Here is an 18318-nt window from a genome sequence, read left to right on the forward strand (position 1 = left end):
TTCTTTCTTTCTTTCTTTCTTTCTTTCTTTCTTTCTTTCTTTCTTTCTTTCTTTCTTTCTCTGTCTCTCTGTCTCTGTCTAGCTGTCTGTGTCTCTCACTCTCTCTCCCTCCCTCTCTCTCTCCCTCCTCTCTTTCTTTCTTCTCCTTCTTCCCTGCTCCTCTGGTCTCTTGCTGAAGCCAGAAAGAATTCTCTCTTCCATTCCCTTCCCTCCTCCTTGTCCTGGAGGATCTTGAATCAAAGGGACCTCATTTTTTGCTTGTACTTATCTTGATTGGTACCCTAAGCTTTCCCTTTGTATTTTGATAATAATAGCTTAGGTTAATCTGAATATCCTGGTGGAGACCACCCACCTCCCCTAAATAAGCAGCTCACCTTTCATGATAGAGCTACCTCTCTGCTGGGGAAGTCTGGTAGGCATAGTTTCACTGAACATGGCTAATTAGTGCTTGCATCAGTGCTCCCTCTGATCACCCTTAAGGCTATTCCTGGTGGGCAGGGCAGTGAGGGTCACAGCCAAGGAAGCAGGGAAAATACGACTATGGAGCCTAGGGGTGAAGGTGGGTGTGGAATCACTCTCTCTGCACTGCTTCGGATCTCCTCACAGAGCTAGAGATGGGGATCCAGCAAGCACTGCTCAGAGGTAGCTCTGGAGCAGGGTTTGGGGGTGAAGATCAGGAGTGAGACCTGGCTTGCAAGTTGGTCTTGGAGCTGCTCAACTGAACAGGAAGTCAGTCTCTTGGGCTGAGAGTGGTATGTGTCAGGTATAGGGCATCTGTGCAGTCACTGCCTATCTGTGCCAGTTACCCTTGATCTGACCCAGAAGCTATGGAAAGAGCCTTATGCTGACAGCCACTGGGAGCTTGGCTGTGGAGAAGCCAGAGAATTGGAAGTCACACCAAGAGGCAGAGTGGGAGGAGGCCACATTGGGAAGAAGAGAAAGCTGCCAAGGCTATGGGTCTCTGCCCTGTGTGGAACCAGGGACTCAGATGCCTGAAAGTCTGGGATTTCCATTCACCAGTATCCTCCACACTCAGGGTCTTGTTTCTCCTGGTTTGTCTGTGGGTTGGGTGGGCTCTGCTGGTGGTGCTTGTTCAAACAACTGCAGGAGACTACCAGAAACTAAGAGGACTGTGTGAGAATGTAGTCAGGCAGGACCTGGACACCCTGTTGCTGCTGGTCATTGGTCTGTTTCTTATTCAGAAAGGAGATAACCAGCTGGTTGGTGACTTGGGTTTCCCTCACCGTGGAGAGGAGCTGGGAGAAAAGCCCGAGATCATCTCAAAGTTCAAATTGTCCATGTCATCCACATGGGAGCCTCAAGGCTTCTTTCAACCCAGTCTTGGAAGTCCCAGAGTGTTGATCTCACCACATGGCATTATCCAGAGAATTACCAACATGACCCATTCTCAAAGAAAGGTTGCTCCACCCCCCTCCATGCCACCCCCAAAAACTGGCATGCATGTGGATCTGAGACTCACTCTTGCTCCTTTTCCTGTGGCTACCAAAGATGGAATGTCTACCATAATTTAGCCCCATTGTCTTGGTGGATCACTTATGGCTCTAGGTTTTCCTGAATCCAACCATATTTCACTGGCTTCTTGAGCTAGTCAGCTTGCCACTACTGTAATGAAATACCTAAGGGGGCTAAACTTATAATGAAAAAAGGTTTATTCTGACTTATGGTTCTAGAGGTCCAGTTAAGGTCCTGTGACCCCACAGCTTTGGGCCTCAGACAAGGTAGGAGAACATAGTGGAGAAAAACATTTTTTTACCTTATAATCTAGGAAGCAGAAAAAGAAAGTGTCCTGGGTTCCACAACCCCACCCAAGGACACATCCCAGGGAGCTAAAGAACCATCCTTCCTCCCTCCCTCCCTCCCTCCCTCCCTCCCTCCCTCCCTCCCTCCCTCCCTCCCTCCCTCCCTCCCTCCCTCCTTCCTTCCTTCCTTTCCTTCTCTCTCTTTTTACTTTCTCTCCCTTTCACTCTCGGTTTATTTTCTTTCTATTTCTTTTCCTTTGTTTGTGCTGGGCCGGAGTCTTGAACTTAGGGCCTGAGAGCTGTCCCTGAGCTTCTTTGCTAAAGGTTAGCATTCTCCACTTTGAGCCACAGCTCCACTTCTGGATTTTTGTAGTACTTTATTGGAGAGAAGAGTCCCATGGATTTTCCTGCCTGAGTTGACTTCGAACCACAATGCTCAGATCTCAGCCTCTTGAGTGGCTAGGAGTGAATCATATCACTTAAACATAGCCACCCTGGGTTCAGGCCCTATGCAGGTCAGTGCATTTGCTCTTTTCATGCATGGTGGCCTGGGATAGGTTACTCTCTGCTGACATGAATTGTGTAGAAATTGGCATTCATGATTTACAGGATTAGGACTTTCTCAGGCTACTGTATCAGACAGTGAAAACAGCTTTGTAAATAATGTCTATGGAGTGGCAAGGAAGAGGTGCTGGGCTGGGCTCACAGCAGAGCTGCTGAGCCTATAAAGCTTTCCAAAGGTGGGTTCATTTGTATATGCAAATATTGTTTGGTGCGTTCCAAATCCTCCTTCTTCTTTTATGCCAGTACCGAGGCTTGAACTCAGGGCCTGGATGCTGTCCTTGAACATTTTTGCTCAAGATTATCCCTATACTATTTGAGCCACAGATCCACTTCTGTCTTTATTGGTGCTTAATTGGAGATAAGAGTCTCCAAGACTTTCCTGCCAGGTCTGGCTTAGGATAGGGATCCTCAGATCTCAGCCTCCTGAGTACTTAGGACTACAGGCCTGAGCCACTAGCATCTTGCACAAAAACATCTTTTAAGTTGCCTCTAACTAGAGGTCTGTCTCATTTAATTAGTTTGGGTATAACATGGGTTTCAAGATCTTCAAATTTTCCTGGGTGATATTTCTGTGTTGCTCTGATTGGAAAGTGTGTGTGTGTGTGTGTGTGTGTGTGTGTGTGTGTGTGTGTGTGTGTGTGTAGGGGGTGGGGTAGGGCCATATGTTTTAGGCATTATTCCAAATGGCAATTGTTTGACTGGGAAAGAGATTCTGCTTGGCAATTTCTAAGTCTTAAAACAACTTGTTCTTAGGAGTTGTTTCTTTGGAAAGCTTGACTATTTCATGTGATTTCTAGCATTCAGGGATTTTCAGTTATGGTTTGGCTGCTTATGGATTAGACGACCTTTCAAAAAAATATCCTTCAACTCCACGAATGTATAAAAACTGATATCAAACTTCCCTTGATAGGTTCCTTTACCATTTAGATGAGGAATGTAAAAAAGAAAAAGGATTAAAATAACCCAATGAATTCTGGATTGTGGAAAATGTCATTACTGGTAATGAAAATTACAGGAAACCTTACCGACGCTTGCTCCCTCCCCAAAACTAACATGAGAGCATGTTTTTACTTCTGATGCAATAATTAAGTTTGCCCAAGAAAATGTCTCGGTGTGCATGCCTCTGGGCAAGGGCTAAATGGAGCCTTTAACTCTCTGACAATGTGATCCTCTTCGTTCCCTGAACCCTGCTGAGCAGACATGCTTCCTGAATGGATTCACTCTGAGTAGATGTGTTAGAAGTTGCTAGAGAGAAGGCTTAGGGATTCCTAAGGCCCAGAAAGGCTGACTTTGTTAGAACACAAGAGAAGCTTGGAGTGACTTCTGCCTAGCTAGTGACAAAACACAGTTTCAGAACCAGGTCAAATAGCCAAGATGGAAATAGGAACTCAAAGTCAGTCTCCTCCAATGTGCTGGGGACACAGCCATGGAGTGACTCAACATGGAGTGCAAACCAGAGGATGTGCATGTACCATGGAGGCCCTGCAGATAGATGGGGTAGAAATGCCCAGTTGTCCTTGACTTCAGGGAAATGGCATTTCAGTCAGGAGACAGATCTCTCTTTTAGTCCTGGTTTGGGGACTTGGACTTGGAACCTAGGTACTGTCTCTGAGCCTTTGTGCTCTACCCATCCAGAGAGATCTAAATATAAGAGTCTTCTTACCAAGTGATATTAGGTAAGCTCAGAAAATGGACCCGGACTTCTTGGTGCAAGCAAAACTGGACTGGGAGGGGCAGTGGAGTCACAAACCACAGTAAGTCATTTGCTTAATTGCAAACATGTTAATGAAGTGAGGGGAAGGTTCAGCTTATTAGATATCAGTGAAACCAAAAGTAAAAGCCCTTTGAAGCCAGGTATAGGTGGTTCACACTTGTAATACTAGCTACACAGGAAGGTCAGACTTGAGGATTCTAGTTGAAAGCCAGTTTGGGTAGAAAACTCCATATGATTCATAATCTCTAATTAGCCAGCAAAAAGTTGGAAGTGGAAGTGTGGATCAAGTGGTACAGCACCAGCTTTGAATGGAAAAGCCAAGTGAGAGTGTGAAACCCTGAATTCAATCCCAGTACTGTCACGCATGTACACACACACACACACACACACACACACATACACACACACACACACACACCCCTTTTGAAGAGTTCTCTCTTCCAGAAGAACATACCAGCACTGGGCACTGTTTGTAAGTGTCTTTTCTGCTCTCTGTACAGAAGTGCAAACTAATGTCAAATTGAATTAAGTCTAGTCTGAACTCTTAGTACTTGGGTGATAAAGTTTGGCCCAAAGAGGCCTCTGAACATAGTGAATTGTAATCAAACTAGATAAGCAAACAGGCCATGTAATTAAAAGTAGAATTACACTCTCAACTGAACAACTGAGTCTAAGCCAATCACAGCATCTAAAACAGATACCGATAGCTGCCAAGACAAGACACAGCTTTATTAGGTATATATGCCTAAAATTGACCAAGCACTTCCTTTTTTTCTTGAAGAGAGTTTGATAGCCTTTCATATCCCTAAGACTAGATATATGATATTTGAAACTTGTATTAGTAACCTACTGCTGTTTAACAAACATTGTAGGCTCTTAGCATTTAGGTGAACAACAACAACAAAAAAGTAGGGTGTTAGTGGCTCATGCCTATAATCCTAGATACTCTGGAGGCTGAGATCTGAGGATAAGGTTTGAAGCTACCCTAAGTAGAAATAGCCAAACACTTACTTTTAATTAACCAACAAAAAGATGGAAGTAGAGATGTGGCTCAAGCAGTAGAGAGCCATTCTTGAGCAAAAAAGCCAAATGAGATTACAAGTCCTTGAGTTGAAGCCAAGTACTGATTAGAAATAAAGAATAGGAAGAGGGATACTGAGTGCTTCGGACTCAAGGAATCTTACCAGGCTGCAGCAAAGATACCAGACAGGGCTTCATCGGAGAACAATCCATTGCTTCTGACTTCAGGAATCTCACCAGGCTACAACACAGATACCAGACAGAGCTCAACTGCAGAACAATCCACTTCCAAGCTTGCTCCTACTATTATTGGAACAATTTAGATCCTAGATGACAGTTGTTTGCTACTTGGACAGAAAACAACACAAAACAGCCCATACACAGCAATTTGCTTTTTTCAAGAACAAGGCTTCCAAAAATGGACGACATAAGCAAATAAATAAGACAGAAATCACAAGCATTTTTGTAATTAAACTTTTGAAATTTTATCCTCACCCATTGCCATTTTCTGTTTATTACAATCCAGTTTCAAAGCCCACCCCATACACAGGGGAGGGAATTATACAAGGTCATAAATACCAGGAGGCAGGATCATTGAACTCTCTTATAAGTTGCCAACAGTTAACAAGACTCATTGAGAAAACATTCTTGCTGAACATCATCCTTAATCCTAGCTACTCAAGAATCTAAGATCTGAAGATCAGGGTTCAAAGCCAGCCTAGCAGGAAAGTCTGTGAGACTCTTATCTCCAATTAACTACTAAAAATTCAGAAGTGGAGCTGTAACTTTAGTGGTAGAGTGCTAGCCTTGAGCCAAAAAGTTCAGGGACAACATCCAGACCCTGAGTTCAAGCCCCAACACTGGTACAAATAAAAAGGAAAGAAAGAAAGCAAACATTTTTCTGAATCTTGGTGTGACCATATGATATCACAATTAAATTAAATCTCACTATCATTCTTTGGACTACACATTTTCATTCAGTTCTTGCATTGCAAGGATGTATCTTCTGCCAAATTTTCAAGATTCAATGCCCTTGTGGCCTGGACAGAGTTTTCAGAACCCAGATTGGTGCTTTCTCAGCAAGTAGCCATAGTTGCCATGTTGCTTCCTTGAGGCATCTGTTGAGTATTCAAAGCAGCCAGTGCTGGTACAAGAGCAGAGCAGTCCACCAGTTCTTTGTCTGATGGTTCTTCATTCAAGGAAGCCAAGACACTAAGCAAGGGTTTAGCATCTGTAAATTGCCTTGGCTCCTAATGTCTTAGTTTATGTAAAGGAAAAATAAACATTAAAATACTTATTATTAATATTGACAGTGACTTAACTGTATTCAGTGACACTGTAACAAGCTTAACTCCTCCCCAGAGTTACTCTGTCTCACATTCTGGTCTAGGATTCTTCTAGATGCATGACCAGGAGTTTCATACATTCCCTCAATAAGCCCTCCCCCTTCCCCTCCATGCCTTGGGCCACAGACAGCCTCTTGGTTCCCCTGGCTAGTGTTATCCTAAAGGAGAAATTTTTCCTTTGAACTGTTAGGTCTGCACAACTCATCTTTGGAAGTCTGTACCTGCTTCTCTCATTGTGGCTCACAGTTATATAGTCGTTTCCTAGATCCTTATGTGATTTTTAGCTTTCAGCTTTTCTTTCTATTTAATTTTCCAAATGCTTTTCAGAAGGTCAGGCAGAGAATCAATTCTCTAATACTTTCCTCTAGAAATTTCTTCTTTTTCTTTCAAAATAATTGCTCATCTATTCCAGATCCAGGTTTAAAGAAAGAACTTGGCTTAATGTAGCAGAGTTGAGATGCACATTTCAATTAGAGACCAGAGCTCTCATAACTGAGAAGTCCCTTGGCTTGCTTGGTATGCAGATTAATCAGAGGGTAGTTTGTGAACAGAAAGAAAGTAAAGTGATGTTGGTGGGAGAGATAGAAAAGCCATTCCCCTGCTCAGGGATGTCCAAAGGAAGGGAACACACTAAGGACCACTGAATAGTATACTTCAAGAAGAAGGATTGCATCATTTTGTAACTCACACATGCACATATATATATATACATAATGTGCATTCATTTGTGTGCATATTATTTTTATAATTTATATGTATAATACATTATATTCATATATTATTAAATACATATTTATATGTTATACATAATAAAGTACATAATATATTTATACATTATATTTACATATTATACATTATGTGTTATAATGTATTATATATAATATGCACATTATATGTATATATAATTTACATCATATTATACCATATATTATGTTGTATATAAATGCACATTATAGACAATATAATATATAATATGGTATCAATATTCCCAGCCCAATGAATTGATTCTTAAAAGGAAAAATACCAAGGCAATCAAAACCAACACAAACAGAGGATCAAAAGCAACAACAGCAACAAAAAGCAAGGACATGCACAATTCTGAGAGAAGGTGGATATTTCTGGATGGAGGAGGAGCAGAAGAGTGCACTACACAGGCAAAAAAGATTGCTAGACCCCATCTTACACAATAAAAAATTGGGTGTTCAGGCTGGGAATATGGCCTAGTGGTAGTAGAGTGCTTGCCTTGTATGTATGAAGCCCTGGGTTCGATTCCTTAGCACCACATATATATAAAAAAACAAGCCAGCCATGATGCTGTGGCTCAAGTGATAGAGTGTTAGCCTTGAGCAAAAAAGAAGCCAGGCACTGTGTTCAGGCCCTGAGTTCAAGTCCCAGGACTAGAAAAAAAAGAGAAAAAAAGCTCAGAGTTCAAAAGGCTCTGAGTTCAAGCCCCACAACTGACAAAAAAAAAAAAAAAAAAAAACCAAACATGACTCTCCACAAAAATGTCATTCCCTGAAAACCTCCAGGATCTTTGACTTCATGAAAATAGATCTATTTTCTTCTTCCTGAGCCTCTCACTTGGTTGTTTCGGCTTGTGTCTGTGGTGGTTACCCTCTGGGGTAGGAGGGACGGTGTGCTGTGTAGCGAGGATTCTTGGGACCTGCTCTGTGTTCTGGAACAGAAGGAGCCGTATCAGCCACAGAAGAGAATACTGTATTGAAGACAGAGAGCCAAGGACCAGTACTAGAAAGTCTTTATGGTAACAGAACAGAATACACATAAATAATGAACAGCTATCTGGGAAATATTTCAAAACAAAGTGATGGCAGCTCTCAGAGCATTTGCCCAGAAATGATTCTAGAACCCTCAGGGTGCCAAGAATCCCTGCTTGTAGAGACACCAGATAACCCTCAATGGCTATTTTATATCCACAGTGGGCATAAGAGGGAATAGAGGTCTCCAGATCTCTCAGTCTTGGTTCCTCTCATTCTACCTGTGATAGCTGGTGTCCAGAGATGGCTCCCCAATGAATGCTTTCCCCAATAATTACATGCTCATCTAATCTGTACTGAACTTGATGTCCTGTAAAAAAATCCAACTGTCCTGAAACCTCCATGATATGAGGAAGCTCAAGTAAGTATGAGTCACAAGAAGAGACAATGTATAGAGAGTCCTAGCCAGCTCCCATTGCTCCAGTCACCTCAATCCAGGCCCTAGGCATGAGAGAGAAAAGGCTAGCTTGGACATCCAGCCTACGTAAGTTTTAAGATACATCTAGCCTCAGGTAACATCTAATTGCCGTACATGTGATTAGACTTGTCCAGCTAAGGCCAGCTAGCCAACAGATTTGTGGAAAACTTGAAGAATTTTTTGAATGTCTGAGTTTGGGGACTATTTATTGAGCAGCAGTAGATGATGATACTAGCCCAGCAAGCCAGATGAGGCTACTCTCTGGAAACAGTCTACTTCTATAGTTTGGGATAAGATGAGGAGTCATCCCCCTCCTCAGTGGCTGCAATAGCAATGTGGGTCCCATTCATGCCATCATTCTCCACATTTCACTCTTGCCTGAGTCAGGAATTCCCAGCAGTGATTCTGAGCACAGAGCTCAGAATTGGGCTCAGAGCCTGTGTCTGGGCACTGATTTTTCCCAGCAGCACCCAGCGATCTGGGCTATGCCCAGGATTTTGTCATATGTCCCTGAGCGGATTCTTCCTTTCCCCACCCACAGCTCTGAAATTCCCTGCTCTTGCCTCTTGTCCCCGAGTATAAGTCGCCCCCTCCCCCACACCAAGAGGGGAGCCTGGGAAAGGTCTGGAAAGGGGAAAGGAATCAGTGTCCAACACAGCCCCCAGGCCAGACTGTTACCCACCAGTCCCTGGCTCAATCTGCCTGTTATTCAGGACTCTGGGTAGTTTATATTTTATTACTGATGGCTCAAGGCCAAGGTTTTGCAGAAATGTTTATGCTGGCAACAAAGGGTAGCATTTCCTGGGCTAGATTTCAGAGGAGAAAAACCATGTTCAAGATTTAGGTTCCTTGTATATTTGTTTTCTCCTCGTGCCATGCTAGGGACAAAACAGAGTTGGCTTCTTGGGGTAAAAATTCCATTCTTATTCCCAGGCTTGGCCCTTCTAGAAGACACAGAAGCACACTTCATAGATGAAACACTTTTCCTCTGATATGGGTACTGTGTGGTTTCTCATGTGATCCTCAAGTTTCAGGGCCTGAGACAGATACAGGTATTAGAATGTGATGTTAAGGGTAAGCCATCAATATTGTTGATGTCCATTGTGTACAGACTGGCTAGCCTACTCAGGGGTCTCCAGCCATCATTACTGAGGGTTCTTGCCTATGTGAAACCTCCTACTAGCCAAGCCCATCCCCAAATGGTCAAGCCTTGAAAGAGTTAGATAGCAACTTGGTCAGGGAATGATATATACAAACCATCTCTTCATGTAATCTTTTTTTTAAAAAAATCAATTAACTTATTACACTGCACACATCTGAACAATTTGAGTATCACATAAAATTACTTTTTATGTTTAATCAGCTAAAGATTGGAATAGTTTGCACATTCCACAGTGAACCCTGAGGGCCTGGGGCTCTGATCACCAACTGGCTTTTGACCTGTGTCCTCCTTGGATGAGTGGCCTGGAAAGGAGTAGCCCACTGATTGCCAAAGGAGCCCATTGGGCCAGCTGGGAATGGCTTCCCTGTCTGCCTGGGCCATTCCCACAGCTCATTCTGTACCACCCAGGAAGTACTGCTTCTCAGCTCCTTTGTTTGCAGCTCAGTGCTGGCTCCTATTCCACAGTAAGGGTGGAAAAGTGAGGTCATAGGGAAGCAAAACAAAGAAGCCTGGGGTAAAGAGCAAGAAAGCCAGGTCAAAACCTGATCAGGAATCTGCTGTGTGGAAGATATAAAGAAGGCTGAGGAGGTTGAAGCAAAGGACTCACAGGCATAGACCGGTCTCCTTCCAGGATCTGAGGATAAATGACAGAGTACATATGTCATGTGGGGGAAGTCACCTACATCTCTGAGCCTGTCTCTTCCTCCTCCTCATTTTTAAATTACTTTATATTTAATTTCTTATTTTATTTCATTTTAGTGCTTGAGATAGAATCTCCTGCCTCAACCTCTTGAATGTTGGGATTATAGGAATGAGCCACCATGCCCAACCCTTTGTCTTTTCTTTAACACTGGTAGATGTGAGAATACTCTGATTCTTATTAGCCTCTTATTTAATTTTTGGCAAATCATGTAAGTCTGAAAAATCTTTTGCAAAGTGTGTTTGTGAAAGAACCCCACCATCACCATATTGCTACAAGAAACATCTAATAGCACCTAAAGAGAACAGGAGACAGATTTGAGCTGGGGACCCTGTGGTCCTTGCCTTCTGTAGCTGTGTGGTCATCTGGGTCCCACAGCATTCAAGAGTCAGGGGAGTTCTTGCTCTCATTCTATCATCAGGTAAACCCATCAGGGAGGCCCAGGGAGGCCTGTAGGGCCATGTGTGTGACTGGGTGATAGACAGATCTGTCTTCCTCACAGCAGTGTGGGTTCTACTGGGAAGGGCACTGAAGGTTCTGTAGCACTGAATACATCCCCCACCAGGGCCACTGATTGGCAGAGGGGACTACAGAGGCGGATCAGGAGGGATGGACCATCTAGAAAGACATTATGAAGGCACCTGATAGCCTTACACCACTTCCTCAATGAGAGAGTGCACTTCTGTGCTCACTTACCTCTTCATGCAAATCAGTGGTCCAAGGTGCATTTCCTTCTTTATCTCCACCTCCCAAGGCAATTTTACTCACACCAACAAGAATGCATGGCTTGAAGATCCTCCAAACACACCCTGAAATGCTTGGATTCTCCCATGCTCTATGTTCCCTAAGTTCTCTCTATCAATTGCATGTCCATGTGCTCCTCAAAGCCATGTGGTGAAGCCCCAAGCCCCAACCTTAGGGTTTGTGAAAGTGAGGCCTTTGGGAGGTACTTAGTATTCCATGAGGTCCTGGGAGGAGAGAGGTACCTCCATGACAGTGTTCATGTCCTCTCTCTGTGTTGTATAAGGGTAGATTGGTAAAGAAGTTGTTGGCAAACTGGGAAGGGAGTCTTTTACAGATTGTGTCACTATGACAACACCTTGATCTCTGACCTCCCAATCTGCAGAACTGTGAAAAATAAATGTTCATAGCATAGGTCACTCAGTCAACAGTATTTTGTTATAGCAACTAGAACTGTCTGAGACATCTCTGAAAGTCTCTTTGGATCCTTGGCTTTCACATGGCTTGTCTCTGCCAGATGGTAAAGGACACCGAGTCATGTCTGTGGCAAATATGGTCCCTGGAGTGACAAGTGTTTTCTATGAGGAAGAGGAAGAGTCATTCAAAGTTGTGTATGCAATTAGAGAAGAAACACTCATAAACTGATGACAGAGAAACAGCAGCTAGATCCTTCCCTGCCCCACATGTATGGAGCCCAACCTGGGTTATACCGGAGGTAAGGGTTGAGCTGTGAAGGAAGCCTCCTGTCCTCCAGGAGCTCATGTTTAAGTGTGGTTGCATAAAGTGTTCAGGGGGTTCTATGCCCTCAGGACTTCAGGGAGGGAGCTCTGATTAGGTCCACAGTGTGGGTAGACCCAGGGAATCAGGAAAATCACAGCACTCTCTTTTTCTAAGTGTTGAGCCATTTGAATTCCCAAATATTGCATGAGATATCCTGATATGAAAACAATATTTTCTACTTAGCTGAAAAGCAAATTTAACTAGTCATCCCTCTAATTGGTCCAGAAATTTCACCTGAAGAAAAGGTGATTAGGTCTAGGTTAAGTGGGAGATTTCTAGCCAGGTTCCCTGAGAAGACCATAGTCCTGAAAGACACAAACATAAATGTTTATATTCTCCTACCAAAATCAAAGATCCCAATCTTTAAAGTATCAAGTCCCTTCAAAAGGTCAAGATTTTGAAAATTTTAATCTGGGGAAATGACTGTAAAATTCTTTAAATAACGTTTATTTGCATTTTTCAAAGGAGAATTCTTTAAGAGACATAAAACATGACAAAACACCCAACAGGCCACACTATACAATAAAGAAAACTACAATGATATGCACATTTCTGTGAGCATGAGCAGAGATACTGAGAGTTGCATGGTATAACAGTTATGAACAGATGAACTTCATTCATAAAGAAACAAGGCAAAAGCAAATATATAAATTCACATAACTGTGGCTGGTCATTGTGGGAACCTGGCCTTATCACTGCTGGCATCTGCAGACCAACAGCCTTAAGTCTTCTAATGAGACAAACCACAAATCTGACAACTCATTGAGGATAACTGAAAATGCACTCATCTCTCTCAGATTTTTGTCTTTCTACTCTTTGGTTCTTATACCAGTGCTATGCCTTGAATTCAAGACCTGGCACTCACTAGGATTGCTTTGCTGGTGTACTACCACTTGAGCTATGACTCCAACACAACTTTATACTAATTAGAAATAGTCTCTCAGACTTTTTAAGATGGCTTTGAATCATGATCCTTTAAACTTGGCCTTCTGAGTAGCTAAGATTACAAATGTGAACCACCTGTACCCAGCTTCTTATATTGTCCTTTCTTTCCCGATGGGAATTGGGATTTGCTAGTCTTGGCATTTCAGAATTTCAACATGTGGGATTTTATCTTTCTAGATGGTAAATTTTGGAATTTAAAATTTTCAGAATCTTGACTTTTCATAATGTTTGTAATTGACTTTTTAAATAATGTTTGAGATGGCATATTTTTGAGCTTCCAGGATTCCCCAAGCAGGGCAGTGTAGGCCCCTTGCCTAGGTCATGGAGCACTGTCCTCAGTCCTGGCCAATCCCAAGCTTCTTACTTTCCAGAATAAATGAAACTGTTTTAATATATCCAGCTATTTCATGCAAACAATAACAATGATATTGTTTGTGAGGGATGCTGACATTTTCAGTAGACATTTCTTTCTTCCTTTGTTTCTCTCTCTCTCTCTCTCCTTTCTCTCATGTCCTCCTCCTGTCTCTGTCTCTTTTTTTTACCCATAGTGGGTCTTGAACTCAGAACCTGAGTGCTGTCCCTGAACTTGTTTGCTCAAGGCTGGTGCACTACTACTTGAACTATACCTCCACTTTGGCCTTTTGCTAGTTAATGGGAGATAAGAGTCTCATGGACTTTTCTGCCTGGGATGGCCTTGAACTAAGATCCTCAGATCTCAGCCTCCTGAGTATCTCGGATTACAGGCATGAGCTACTGGCACTGGCTTTGAGAGAAGATAATTGTGCTGGTTTTGAACTTGCTGGATTGGGTGTGTTACAGATTGTGTAGGTAAAGATAGCAAGAGAGGATCCAGAGCATAGTAGTAAAGCTGAAAATCAGATTTCAGGATTGGCCAGTGACAGTCAATATGATCAAAGTAGATGGCATTGCTCAGAGAGTACAAAGAGAATTGGAAGAGATGAGAGTCAGGGAGAAATAACTTCTTCAGTACAAATGGAAATAATCAATTATTAACATTCATTGGGTTTGAAAATTGTAATTATGTATTTTAGAAAACATTTTATTACTTAATTGACCTAAAATTATAAATATGACTAGGTACAACATGTTTTGAAGTATTGAAGTATTATACATAATGGAATGTCTAAATTATGTCAATTAAGAGGTACATGATGTCACATATCATTTTGGAGGTGTGTGTGGTGAGAGTACTTCAACTTTCTACTCGCTAAGAAATTCAAGAATACATTAGTAACTGTAGTAGTGTTCTGTTACAGACCTCTTAAACACATTGCTCCTGTCTAGCTGAAATTACGCACCCTTTGACCAGCATCTCCCAACCTTATCTTCTACATCATAGCCTCTGATGGCCGTCCAGGGAATACTCATAACCCTAGTCTATATCTGAGATAACCCATGCTCAGAGATAGATAGAAACTCAGTCAGAGCCACACAGCTGGAGGCCTATCACTGCTCCAGTCCTCTACTAGGTCTCTGCATTGTATTGTGAAGGGGAAGCTAGGGTGCTTCACAGCGACCCCTCCCAGCATGACTTCATTGCTTCCTTCTGAACCCTCTCTCCTGATTCCTATCTCCTCTGTCTTCTGCAGGGAAAGCATCTGGGATCTGCTAAGTCTTTTGGAGCAAATTCACTTGCTCTGGGACCTTGATGAGTCGCCATGATCTTGCTTGTCAAACAGGAAGAGGAAGAATGTATAGACACACCAGCTGAAGTCTGGATCCGTCCCTCTGGGTCATTTCATTTCCATAATATTACACTGACTGTTTCTTTGCTCACTCTCTAGGGCTTTATCTGCACATTCCTGATCCAAAATAAAACAGAGAAGTGTTTATTATGCCCCTGAACTTCTAAGTGGAACTCTTGTCTTACATTGTCTAGAAAAAGCTTTGATGGAGACCTCTAAAGGAAAACCCCACATACATCCATTGCATCAATTTCTTGGTGAGTTCCTTAAACTGAACTTTTGCGGCCAAGAAATTATTTCTCATTTTCCTCATTTCTCTAAGACCCTTCAAAGCCCTTTACTAAACCAAATCCTGAGACTTTCTTGGAAATCCAGAAAATTAAGTGAAACAAGAGCACTATAGAATATATCAAATGGTCTGGCACAAATTAATGAAAAGCACTTTGCTTGTAAAAGAAAAATATTCAGCTCATTCAAACAAGGAAAGCTCTGTAGACGACGCTTACATTTTTCCATTTGGCTTTAACACCTCAAAATGCCATGTGTTGGGAGGGAGAAGCTTGGTGCTCACAGGCCATCTGAAGTGGTGGGATGTAGAGGAGAGTCCAGTGAATCCTTTTGGGTACAGATGTCATTTTCACTGCCTGGATTCAAAACCCAGCACAGAAAATCCTGTGACATACTTAGAGTGATCTCACAGTGAGCTGCGGAGCCACACTGTATCCTAGGTTCTGAGCTTCTCAGGATGCAACAGTGCCTTCCTTGTGGCTGACATCTCCAAAGCATAAGGATGGGCCCATCTTTCAAAGGTCAGGAGTGACCATAGTTCAGGTGTTTATGAATTGAGGTTGCCTACAGACTAAGGCCTTTCTCTCCAAGGCCTTTCTTCCGGAGCTGTCTTCATTATTTGGGGGCAGACCCTGAAGCTTTCTTAGGAGTTTTGCAGGTTATCCGTGGCCCACCTCTGTCCCTTTGGACTAGTTCTGCTATCTTTCCCAGCTTCAACATGATGGGTATGAGAAAAAGTATCTTTTCTATCAAAGTGTGTTGCTCAAAAATTCCTGTTTTGGCCTGGTGGCTTGGATCTTGTTAAGGAAAAAAGAAAGTTCTTTGGGATAAGGAAGGAGTTTTGAAATGTAAGGTTTTGTCTGAAACTAGTTTTTGGGTTTTTTTTCCCCAAGATGGAATTAAGACATGCCTCAAAAGACAAACCTTGGATTGTTCAAGAAATAGCAGAGGGTGCAGATATGTTTTGAGATTACTTGTGGATTGTTAACCTTATTTAAAAGTCACCTTTTATAAATATACCTTACCCTATTCAAACCAGCCAATCATGAGCAGATTATGAACCTGAGCGCAACCAATTTGAGCAAAGGGGCGGGGCCTGCTGCAATAGGGATTACTAGGGAAGCAGCTGGCTTGCTCTGTGTGCTTGCTAGATTTTTTTGTCTGATGGCACACCCTTTTGCAGAAGTAAATTGTGCCTTGCAGAGACAATTCTTTATTTTCATGTTTTGACTCCAGTGGTCTTGTAGAGCATATTTATAACATGGAAGAAATGCAGGTCATAGACCCTGGCCAATAGATAAATTATGTATGAGTCCACCTCACAAGTTTGATGTCACTGGAGTCATTAATTTGAGCTTCAGGATTCAGTATTCTCATCTGCGAAGTGGGCACATTCATTTTTTCTACCAGACTGGTTAAAAGATTAATTACACACAACAGACACTGAGTAATCTATTTTCATTTCAGTGTAGACTCCATCCTCCATTTCCTCCCAGACTCAAATGTTTCAGATATCTAGAGTGAGCTGGAGAAAGATCATAGAAAGAGAAGCTGCACCTAGAGGTATAGCACACCTCCTATCTCTGAGTAAGGTAATACAGCTCTAGTCTTTCAAATCAGCCTCAAATGAAACCATGTGTGGAAGGAAATCATGTCCTGGCCTCTTTGTTCTCTCTTGGATCAATGATGGGACCAAACTGATACATAGGAGATGCTATTCTCACAAAGAAGGATAAAAAAACCCAGTGATGGCAAGCTGGTACTCAGAAACACATTCAGAAGCCCCATCTCTAATCAACCACCAAGAGTTCTAGAGGTAGAGCTGTTGCTCAAGTGGTAGGGTGCTAGCTTTGAGCAAAAACATGCTCAGGGTCAATGCCTAGGTCCTGAGTTCAAGCAGCAGGACTGGCAAAAATAAAAAGCCTTTGAAGGTGAAATTGAGATAAGGTTCAGGACTGGTGGGTAGCCATTTCCAGTGACAGACACACAAAGTTCTGAGTGGGAAGAAGAAAGAGCTTTAGTCTCCCTGGCTCCTGCTAGAAGGAAATGCCCATGCCAGGCATCCTGTGCCCAGTGTTCCTGCCTCTCTTGGCTCCCCACTCAGCCATCAGACATCCGCCAAGGATTGAGGTCATGGATGCCACCTCCTCTTCCAAGGACTGCTCTATGGCTGTGCCAGGACCTGGGCATTAGCTTCCTTCACATACTTGCAGAGAATGAATTATGCCAGGATAGTGTTAACCATCATTTAGAGATTATTTTTGGAGACAGAAAACTCTTTAGCAGAAGGCACTGGAGGTTATACAACTGTTTTGAGTGAGACTCTTGGTTACTCAAAATAGACCTGCCAAGATGAAGTCGTCATTAAATGGCGCTCTGGGGACAGAGTTGACAGAGTCACCTTTGGAACATGCCCTGGCGAGCGTGCCGTTGCCCCAGTCAGAAGTGGGGCCTTCTCTGTGGCATTGAAACTCACCCCCGTTTATGTTGGGAAGGTCTCAGTAGCTGGCTGACAGAAAGAAATGGAGCAGGATCCAGAAACACCTACTCCCTCACTCGTGGTATCTCAACACACAAGGGACCCAGTGTTAGGGAGACTGGGGCTGGATTCTGGACATTTCCATGTCCATCTCTGTCTTAACCCTTTGCTGAATTGTGCTATCTGACCCCCGGGCTCCTGTAGCTAGCTCCCACATGCTTGAGATTTTCTTGCCTTCATGATGAAAACCGTAGCTAGAGACCTTCAAAGCCTGACCTGCTCAGAGGCCCATGACATACCAGCAAGCTTTGCACTGGGATACATGCATGGGGACACTGAAGACCCAAGGGAAATGTCCCTTGTAAACTAAAAAGTAAGACTTCATTCTTTCAACCTCCAGTGAAGTATTTGTTTATTTTTATTATCATGTTTTGTGCCAGTACTAGGGTTTGAACTCACGGTCTAGGTGCTGTCTCTTAGCTTTTTCACTCAAGGCTGAGCCACAGCTCCACATCTAGCTACTTGGTGGCTAATTGGAGATAAGAGTCTCACATACTTTCCTGGCCAGGCTGGCTTTGAACCTCAGTTCTCAGATCTCAGTTTCCTGAGTAGCTAGGATTAGAGGCATGAGCCCAACTTCTAGTGAGTTTTAAAGTTTGATAGGCCTTTAGACATGATCTCAGGCAGGGAGTATCTAAGTCACTTGATTGAATCCATCCTGTATGAGTTACCTTGGGCTGCTGTGACAAAATGTCAGACTGAGTGGCTAAAGCAATGTACATTTATTTTCTGTGTTTAGGAACCTGGAAGCCCAAAATCCAGGTGTCAGCAGAAATTACTTTTTTCTGAGGCCTTTCTCCTTGGTTTGAAGAGGCCTCCCTTCTCCTTGACTTCATGCATCTTCCTTCAATGTGGGACTG

Source organism: Perognathus longimembris, chromosome 2 (genome assembly GCF_023159225.1).
Source record: "Perognathus longimembris pacificus isolate PPM17 chromosome 2, ASM2315922v1, whole genome shotgun sequence".
In the NCBI taxonomy this organism is placed as follows: domain Eukaryota; kingdom Metazoa; phylum Chordata; class Mammalia; order Rodentia; family Heteromyidae; genus Perognathus; species Perognathus longimembris.